Raw genomic sequence first — 11,133 nt, 5'->3', positions numbered from 1 at the left:
GCACCGATCATCGTCCCTACAATACATCACGATATTACACACACACACACACACACACACACTGTAGGTCTGCACTGATCATCGTCTCTACAATACATCACGATATTACACACACACACACACACACACACACACACACACACACACACACACTGCAGGTCTGCACCGATCATCGTCTCTACAATACATCACGATATTACACACACACACACACACACACACACACTGTAGGTCTGCACCGATCATCGTCTCTACAATACATCACGATATTACACACACACACACACACACACACACACTGTAGGTCTGCACCGATCATCGTCTCTACAATACATCACGATATTACACACACACACACACACACACACACACACTGCAGGTCTGCACCGATCATCGTCCCTACAATACATCACGATATTACACACACACACACACACACACACACACTGTAGGTCTGCACTGATCATCGTCTCTACAATACATCACGATATTACACACACACACATACACACACACACACACACACACACACACACTGCAGGTCTGCACCGATCATCGTCTCTACAATACATCACGATATTACACACACACACACACACACTGTAGGTCTGCACCGATCATCGTCTCTACAATACATCACGATATTACACACACACACACACACACACACACACACACACACACTGTAGGTCTGCACCGATCATCGTCTCTACAATACATCACGATATTACACACACACACACACACACACACACTGCAGGTCTGCACCGATCATCGTCCCTACAATACATCACGATATTACACACACACACACACACACACACACTGTAGGTCTGCACTGATCATCGTCTCTACAATACATCACGATATTACACACACACACACACACACACACACACACACACACACACACTGCAGGTCTGCACTGATCATCGTCTCTACAATACATCACGATATTACACACACACACACACACACACACACACACACACACACACACACTGCAGGTCTGCACCGATCATCGTCTCTACAATACATCACGATATTACACACACACACTGCCGGCACCACGGCTCACACCCAAGTGTCAAGAAGCAACAACAGCTCAGTCAGGCTCAGTCGAACCCTTATAACCAGACGACTGGGTTGAAATATCTCCAAAACAGGAGGGGTGTCATGGGCAGCCATGCTGAGTACCCACAGACGGTGGTCCGAGGAGGTTCAGGTCATGAACCGTCAACAGGTTGTTGGGCGGCCAAGACTCACTGATGCCAGCGGACGTGAAGGTTGTGGTGACTGGTACGGACCAGCGGAAGATCTACTGGTGGTGAGGTAAATGTGTCAAACCCTTCTGTGCCAGTCAAAGTGCCCATGCTAAGTCCTGTCCACCAGTGAAAGCACCTACAGTGGGCACGCAGGCATCATAACTGGACATCGGAGCAATCATCAAGCAGTCTGATGATCTTTCGTTTTCCAAGATCGGGTTAGGAGTTGAAAGACCTGCTGGTGATGTCCACAAGACTCCATCAGATGTCTAGTGGAGTCCATGCCAGCGTATTAGGCGGGTGGTACTAATGTTTTTCTGGTTTTGGATGGAAAACGGTGTGCGTTCATGTGAAAAGCGTTAATGCCAACCGTATGGCCATCTCAGCACACGTCGGTTATAGCCGGATGATGTACAGTACATGATCCATCTCTCCAGGATTACGTGCCAGTACGGTATCGTATAACATAGTTTACATAGTGCCAGGCGTGATGTTGCTATTAATACATGCCAGGCAGATCCTCAGCGCTGTAAACAACACAAGCCAAATATTAAATATCAAGAACTGCGTCTTTATACACGTTTAGCCACGGAGCCGCACCAACCGAAGGGAAACGATTCCTATTTAGGTAAATCTACAGCCAGGACACGCGCTCGCGGTCACCCGGTAATATTATAAATATAATAAATATTCAGCTGAAAACACAAAAGGAATGTTTGTGGGAACAAGAAAAGCATTTGGTACAAAAAGGAACCTATGGGGTGGATGTTTTATGGTTTGGGGTTGCGTGGTAGCCAGTGGATACTCTGATCCAAAGCGAGTTACAATGATGACAAGTTAAGGTTAAGAGCATTGCTCAGGGGACCAACAGTAGCAGCTTGGCAGTGGTGGGGCTTGAACCGGCAACCTTCCAATCATTAGTCCAGTACCTTAACTGATCTGAGCTGATCTACCAATGCCCTAGAAGGAAGATGTATTTGATGTATTTGTATCTGACGCAACCCTCATATTTCTATCGGGGCTTGGAACCTGCACTAAGAGCGCACTGAGAAGTTCACCTACCAAAGGCAAGACATCAGCCAATCATGTTTTGGGGGGTGTGTGGTAGCCAGCGTCCCAGGAAACACTGCACCGGTGGATAGCAGGACGTCCACGACTACAGCGGCTCTCAATGATTTTACCTCTTGTGTAAAATATTATATAATATTATTCTTACACTTTCAGCAAGGATGATGTGTGTGTGAGTGTGTGTGTGTGTGTGTGTGTGTGTGTGTGTGTTCTGTATTGTGAAGCATTACGGTCACGTCTTTGGCCCATTAAGAGAAGAAAAAACAGCTGAGTTCTACATAAACTCTCAGTAGAGAACACGAGCGCGAGTTTGGCTGCTGTCGAATAAACAACCTGGAAAAAAAGAGAAAGTTCTGGTCACGCGAGGCGCCTGCGAGCGCCGTGTGTTTGCCATGTTCCCGCCACACTTGTTATAAAGTGTCATAAACATGTCATAACAGCCCGGCCCGGCGTATTTAGACACGAGCTCTCTAACGAAATCCATGTGACGGGGCCGAGAGCGGCGCCCGATAACGCCGACGTATCAAACGAGGAGAGAACTTCACAATAAGCCGTTTGTTCGCTCGGCAGGTCGGACGGTGGTGCCGGACGTGTTCAGGGCGCATTTAGACACGACGCGCGCTCGCGCATCGGCCGCTCACTCATCGATCGAGCTAACGACAAAAACAGAACCACGAAGATGAAGAAATGAGTCAGAACATCAGGACAGGACCCAGCACCAATCTCAATTCATTTATTTTCCTTTTTATATTTTCTTTATGCATTTTCTCCCCGCGTCCAATTGCCCGATTGCGTCACGCTTCCTCTCCACCAATGCTGATCCCCGCTCTGATTGAGAAGAACGAAGCTAACCCACGCCCCCTCCGACACGTGGGCAGCATGCCGTATGCATCTTATCACCTACACTGTGACGAGTGCAGTGCAGCTCAGCGTTGTGTACGGAGACACACCCTGAGAGCACTTTTTTCTCATCTCTGTGCAGGCACCATCAATCAGCCAGCACCAGTCATGGGAGAGAGACCCCATCCGGCTTAGTCTCGCCCATATCTGAACAACAGGCCAATCGTTGTTCATGTGGCTGCTCAGCCTTAGCCGGCAGGCAGAGCATGTATTCGAGATCCCAGCTCTGGTTCCAGTGTGAGTTTTTATCGCTGCGCCACCTGAGTGTAAAAAAACACTAATGCTAGCTCTTGAGCTCATGAGTTCGAGTCTCAGCTCCGCTACCAGCCATCCGGGCGTGTGTGTGCTGACACGACTGACTAACGTCTGTCTGGTGGGCTGGCTGTAAAAGGTTCATCATTGCTGCTTCAATTGGTCTGACTCTCTGTACGCTATACGGATCCCTGTGTGAAGCCGCGTCTTACAGGTAAAAAGTGCAAGTGGCAAGTGCACACGTGTCAGAGGGGGCGCGTGTTCTTTACGACCCTTCTTGGTCAGGGTGAGGCTGTGCAGCACTGGAGGAGAGACACAACCAGGGGAACCGAAGACGACTAAATTTGTCAATTGTTTTATGATGTGGGAGCAGTGTAAACTTTAGCACCTCTCTCTGTTTAGCACCACACACACACACACACACACACACACACACTCACATGTGGAATGCCTGCCTGCTTTGCGCTGTACGAAGGGCAAACCGGGACACGATGCAAACATCCAGCTGGGGCGCGTCATCTCCAGCGTGGACGCCTGCCAAGTCAGAGCGGGTCGCGGGTTGAGAAACAGGAACGCGGCCTTGTATGTTGTGTGAGAACACACGAAAACCAGCGGCTGCCAAGATTCCGCTTCAGTTCTCAGAAACCAGACACAGACGCGGGCGATTAATGTTTATTCTACGTAACGTGGCATTTAAAACCCGGGGGGTGAAGCGGCGTGGCGATACGATATTAATATCGCGATACATTAGGACACGATACACTTTCTGCTTGGGATTTTCTGCCAGAAGGAAAACACTTTTGATGGTACAGATGTCTCCCAAAAATGCGGAACAATTAGAACCAGGTTGGTGGGTGCTGGTGGGTTCTGGGCACCTTGGGCATGCAGAAGATGGATTGGCTCCTCCACACCCTCCTCAGATGTAAGTATTTCAGTGACTGTATGATTGTATAATTGGCTGTTGGCCTGAAATGATTTGGCGTCCTGTATGAAGTAAGTTCCTGATTCTAGGAGGCCCCTGTACACACCCGGACCCTGACCAGGATAAAAGAGAGGATGAGGGGCTTGTTTAACAGCTCCGGTTTCCTCAAGTCAACCAAAGAACCATGCAGAAGGTGTATTGGTTGCTTTAAACATCCGTTCTACGTGACGGCGGTGGTAGCTCAGTGGTCAATGTGGATTAATAATCAGGTCAGCAGTTCAAGCCCACACCTGCAGAGTTGCCAGTGTTGGGCCCCTGATTAAGGCCCCTCAAGCCTTAAATGCTTTCATTATACTCAGTCAGCATTATATTCTGGTTGAGCGTGTGATGGATTGGCACCATGTCTGTGGTGTTTTGTGGGTCTGTGGGTTCGAATCTCAGCTGTGCTACCCACCGCCAGCGCGAGCCAAAGACCCGGCCGGAGAAACCGTCTCGGATTAAAACACGCGGCGCTACAGCGGAGCCCCGGCCAGGATTTCACACCGACTATTAATTATTCAATAAATATTTAGCCGCCTGGTTTACAGTCGCTCAGTAATAAAGACTTACGGATCTGGGACACAAAAAGAAATCACTCACACTGCTGCCAAGCCACCTTCCGCACTGTCGTACCCCTCTAAAAAAATGATTGTGATATATTTTCGACATACGTCCCACCCCCCACACAATCAAACAAGCCTGCAATATTATCACATGCAGGTAGATCTTTTCTACAGTTTATTTACAGAGGAGTCAGAGTCGAGTCTGAGTGAAACCAGGACTCCACAGATCACTCGTCACTAAACGTGTCAGTTCCAGGAGCCCCTAAAACCCCCAGAAATAAATAAAATCCAAACCCACAGACCAGTTCTGTAACACGCTGAGGTCAGTAATGGCAGAAACATGAGGAAGGACCACAGGAAATGCCATGAAGATCACATGTGAGCTTGTATAGGAAAGCAGCTTTGTGCACGGTCACATGTCCTGGAACCCAGACAGCAACACACAAGTGTTCTCCCACACACACACACACACACACACACACACACACACACACACACACTCCTGTCATCTAAATGTTCTTTTTCCACATTATTCACCCTAACATGCCTTTTATTTACAGAGAGAGAGAGAGAGAGAGAGAGAGAGGCGGATATATAAAAAAATATCAATAAACAAATCATAATCATAATGATAGTGATAAGCCTAAAGTGTCCCATCAAAAGGCGTCTTTATTTAATTAGAAATCTGTGAAACGCGGTGACGGTGGCACTAACGTAGAACAGTAACGTGAGTAGAAATACCATCATGGATCCTTCTCCCCCACTTCATCCTGCACTTGACCTTAAGAAACAATAACACCTATATAATTCAAATGTGTCATGCTGCCATATAATAATAATATTATTATTATTTGCCCTTATATAGTCAATATATTTAAGTATACACTGACCTGCTTCATACCGACACTGACCAGCTTCATACCGACACACTGACCAGCTTCATACTGACACACTGACCAGCTTCATACCGACACTGACCAGCTTCATACCGACACTGACCAGCTTCATACCGACACTGACCAGCTTCATACCGACACACTGACCAGCTTCATACCGACACTGACCAGCTTCATACCGACACTGACCGGCTTCATACTGACACTGACCAGCTTTATACCGACACTGACCAGCTTCATACTGACACACACTGACCGGCTTCATACCGACACTGACCAGCTTCATACTGACACACACTGACCGGCTTCATACCGACACTGACCAGCTTCATACTGACACACAGTGACCGGCTTCATACCGACACTGACCAGCTTCATACCGACACTGACCAGCTTCATACCGACACTGACCAGCTTCATACTGACACACAGTGACCGGCTTCATACCGACACTGACCAGCTTCATACTGACACACAGTGACTGGCTTCATCCCGACACTGACCAGCTTCATACCGACACTGACCAGCTTCATACCGACACTGACCGGCTTCATACCGACACTGACCAGCTTCATACCGACACTGACCAGCTTCATACCGACACTGACCAGCTTCATACTGACACACACTGACCGGCTTCATACCGACACTGACCAGCTTCATACCGACACTGACCAGCTTCATACCGACACTGACCAGCTTCATACTGACACACACTGACCGGCTTCATACCGACACTGACCTGCTTCATACCGACACTGACCAGCTTCATACCGACACACTGACCAGCTTCATACTGACACACTGACCAGCTTCATACCGACACTGACCAGCTTCATACCGACACTGACCAGCTTCATACCGACACTGACCAGCTTCATACCGACACACTGACCAGCTTCATACCGACACTGACCGGCTTCATACTGACACTGACCAGCTTTATACCGACACTGACCAGCTTCATACTGACACACACTGACCGGCTTCATACCGACACTGACCAGCTTCATACTGACACACACTGACCGGCTTCATACCGACACTGACCAGCTTCATACTGACACACAGTGACCGGCTTCATACCGACACTGACCAGCTTCATACCGACACTGACCAGCTTCATACCGACACTGACCAGCTTCATACTGACACACAGTGACCGGCTTCATACCGACACTGACCAGCTTCATACTGACACACAGTGACTGGCTTCATACCGACACTGACCAGCTTCATACCGACACTGACCAGCTTCATACCGACACTGACCGGCTTCATACCGACACTGACCAGCTTCATACCGACACTGACCAGCTTCATACCGACACTGACCAGCTTCATACTGACACACACTGACCGGCTTCATACCGACACTGACCAGCTTCATACCGACACTGACCGGCTTCATACCGACACTGACCAGCTTCATACCGACACTGACCAGCTTCATACCGACACTGACCAGCTTCATACTGACACACACTGACCGGCTTCATACCGACACTGACCAGCTTCATACTGACACACACTGACCGGCTTCATACCGACACTGACCTGCTTCATACCGACACTGACCAGCTTCATACCGACACACTGACCAGCTTCATACCGACACTGACCAGCTTCATACCGACACTGACCAGCTTCATACCGACACTGACCAGCTTCATACCGACACACTGACCAGCTTCATACCGACACTGACCGGCTTCATACTGACACTGACCAGCTTTATACCGACACTGACCAGCTTCATACTGACACACACTGACCGGCTTCATACCGACACTGACCAGCTTCATACTGACACACACTGACCGGCTTCATACCGACACTGACCAGCTTCATACTGACACACAGTGACCGGCTTCATACCGACACTGACCAGCTTCATACCGACACTGACCAGCTTCATACCGACACTGACCAGCTTCATACTGACACACAGTGACCGGCTTCATACCGACACTGACCAGCTTCATACTGACACACAGTGACTGGCTTCATACCGACACTGACCAGCTTCATACCGACACTGACCAGCTTCATACCGACACTGACCGGCTTCATACCGACACTGACCAGCTTCATACCGACACTGACCAGCTTCATACCGACACTGACCAGCTTCATACTGACACACACTGACCGGCTTCATACCGACACTGACCAGCTTCATACCGACACTGACCGGCTTCATACTGACACTGACCAGCTTTATACCGACACTGACCAGCTTCATACTGACACACACTGACCGGCTTCATACCGACACTGACCAGCTTCATACCGACACTGACCAGCTTCATACTGACACACACTGACCTGCTTCATACCGACACTGACCAGCTTCATACCGACACTGACCAGCTTCATACTGACACACACTGACCGGCTTCATACCGACACTGACCAGCTTCATACTGACACACACTGACCAGCTTCATACTGACACACACTGACCGGCTTCATACCGACACTGACCAGCTTCATACCGACACTGACCAGCTTCATACCGACACTGACCGGCTTCATACTGACACACACTGACCGGCTTCATACCGACACTGACCAGCTTCATACTGACACACACTGACCGGCTTCATACCGACACTGACCAGCTTCATACCGACACTGACCGGCTTCATACTGACACTGACCAGCTTCATACTGACACTGACCGGTTTCATCAGTCCTCATTTTAATGTACAATAGTTATGTTGCTAACAATTTAAATAAGGCATTCAGGTACCGCAGTGGGTTCAAACCTGAGCTGTGCTATTGACCGGCCGGGCGTCTACACAGACGTGATTAGCTACGTCTGAAAGAGGGTGGACGAGGCCCTGCGATGGATTGGCACCCTGTCCAGGGTCATCTTGCCTTGTGCCCTGTGGTTCCCACTGGAACCAGACCCTGACCAGGATAAAGCAGTGGCACATACGCACGGAGAGTCTTAGTTTGGTAAGAAAGAGAGAGCGCTCCAGAATCAGCTTCTGGAAATGAATTTAAATGATATTTTTAAACCATATCAAACCCATTACCGCTCCTTATAACACCAGTGGACTTTGATGGTAAAAATGGTCATTCTATCCATTCAACATCAAATCTACAACTTAATAATCAACTAAAATGACAAAGAGAGAGAATTTTATATTATATTTAAACCATGATCAGAATTATTGGTCATAATTAATAATAATAATGATAATAATAATATGACTTACAGAGGTCAAAAGTTTACACTTGTAAGGAACACGTACAGATTCTGACACACAGTCATGCTTACTCATACACACACACACACATATGTACAGATGCTCACACACACGTACGCACACACACAAACTAACACACACACACTCACATACATACTCAACTGCACACATACCTACACTGCTACACTGTGACACATAATCACTCACACACACACACACACACACACACACAACCATCACTTGTTCCCTGGACTCTGACTTCAACTTCAACACATACAACTACCCAGTGACTGTATTACTTGCATCTTTGCACAACTGCAATTTGCACAATATTACATTTTTGCACCTTACTCTTTTATACCTCTGCTGCTATAAAAGCTGCTAACTGTATATCAGAATATGTTTTTATCTCACCTATCACCTATCAGCCTGTAAAAATTCTTTATTGTTTGTTTTTAAATGTTTTATTTAAACTACATGTATTAACAAAAGCTTTCCTTTATTAGATGCTATTCAATTTTACTGAAATGTAATCGCGCCACAGTTGACTTCTAATGTAAGGGAGCTACTTAAATTTATACAAGGGTTCTCCAAAAAATTTCAGCACTTTTTTAACTCAATTTATTAAGAATTTAAAAACAAGCTCCATCACTTTTCTACATCGTCGCCTTCCGATGCATTTTTCCGGCGTCATACCAGCTTTTTAAAGCCGTCAGCAAAAAATGATGCGCCGCTGCTTTCACATCATCATCACATGAAAATCTTCTTCCCCTTAAAGCTTCTTTGGGCGTCCAAAAAGGTGGAAATCAGATGGAGCTAAATCTGGACTATAAGCGTCTCTCATAGTGCTTTTCTCTCAGACACGAGCGATTACTACTCCTCCACCCTCACCGCTTATAACCAAAATATAAAAGTGTGGGATCCCTCGTATTTATGCTCCACGTTTGAGGTTGGGCATGAATATAGCAGTCCGACACAATTATACATGTCAAATCCTTTAATTATTTAGATGTGATGTGCTGGGTTAAACATTAAACACTATCCATACAGCAATTCACTCATCATGAGGTGTAGAAAGTTCCCCCATGTAACACAACAGCATCACGTCCGCATGTAGACAACGCTAGTCTGGCTTCACACCTTGTAAGCTACATGGAACAGTTGTCTGTTCCAAGGTCGGAGAGAAAACCAAGAAAGAATGAGGAGCCACACAAACACACTCCTCTTCCAGCGAGCTTCAGACTGACGTGTGCTTCAAAACACGTTCATTAAAGCTGGATCACACACACAAAAGCAGAAATGTGAAGCTTGTCTGACTGTGGACACAATCAGCCACGTTATAGCAGCTGCAAAACTGGAATCATGGAGTAACGCAGCACAAGGTGAACTCACAAGTTCACCTGAACTCACCTCGGTAAAAGTAAACAAAAGGGGGGTGACAAATACTTTTGAAACTTGATGCGGTGCTGAGTTTTACTCTCTACAACACACTTCTCTGATTTAGGGTTTTATTTAGAGTGGCTAAATCACAAAGTCTCCACGATGTTCCGTTGCATCCTAATCAGCCCGCATGAAGTCCACATTCCTGCGCTTTATTTATTTATTTCATAATTTTTGGGACACCGATTTAAGACTGATCCTAACCAACCCGACTAAAAGATGCACACGGGTCGTTCAGAAAGCGAAAGTGGGTTAATACTCACCCAAAACAAACAGATCAGTGAAGAAGGGAACGAACCATGCCCCCCATCCTGCACCGGACAGGCACGCTGGAACCGCGCGGGTGCGACTTTTCCGCTCCGGCCCGGTACAACTAACGTGAACGGGCCCTAGGACGGTGCGTGTGGGCGCGCACGCTCGTGCACGTCTAGATCATTCAGCGCGGTCCAAGTAGCTCGGCGTGCACGAACGTCTCATGAGCGCGCACAGCCATCCAAGTTTCACCTATTCCTCCGTTCACTTCTCCCTCCGGTCCTCCCTTCTCACCTCCTCTCTCTCTCTCTGGGTATT

General features: G+C 47.6%; 1 protein-coding gene across 1 annotated transcript in view; it reads right to left on the bottom strand.

Annotated features, from left to right (window-relative positions):
- The window catches only part of LOC134303053 (nucleus accumbens-associated protein 2), a 32,409-nt gene extending 21,276 nt beyond the window's left edge, over positions 1-11,133 (bottom strand). Inside the window, exon 1 of the mRNA XM_062988309.1 lies at positions 10,827-11,133. The gene's annotated coding sequence lies outside the window, so the exon portion shown is untranslated. The remainder of the gene's footprint in view (positions 1-10,826) is intronic.

This window comes from Trichomycterus rosablanca, chromosome 26, assembly GCF_030014385.1.
Source record: "Trichomycterus rosablanca isolate fTriRos1 chromosome 26, fTriRos1.hap1, whole genome shotgun sequence".
Lineage (NCBI taxonomy): Eukaryota > Metazoa > Chordata > Actinopteri > Siluriformes > Trichomycteridae > Trichomycterus > Trichomycterus rosablanca.
The sequence above is the reverse complement of the archived record's forward strand: the minus strand, read 5'-3'. Positions and strand labels throughout refer to the sequence as shown.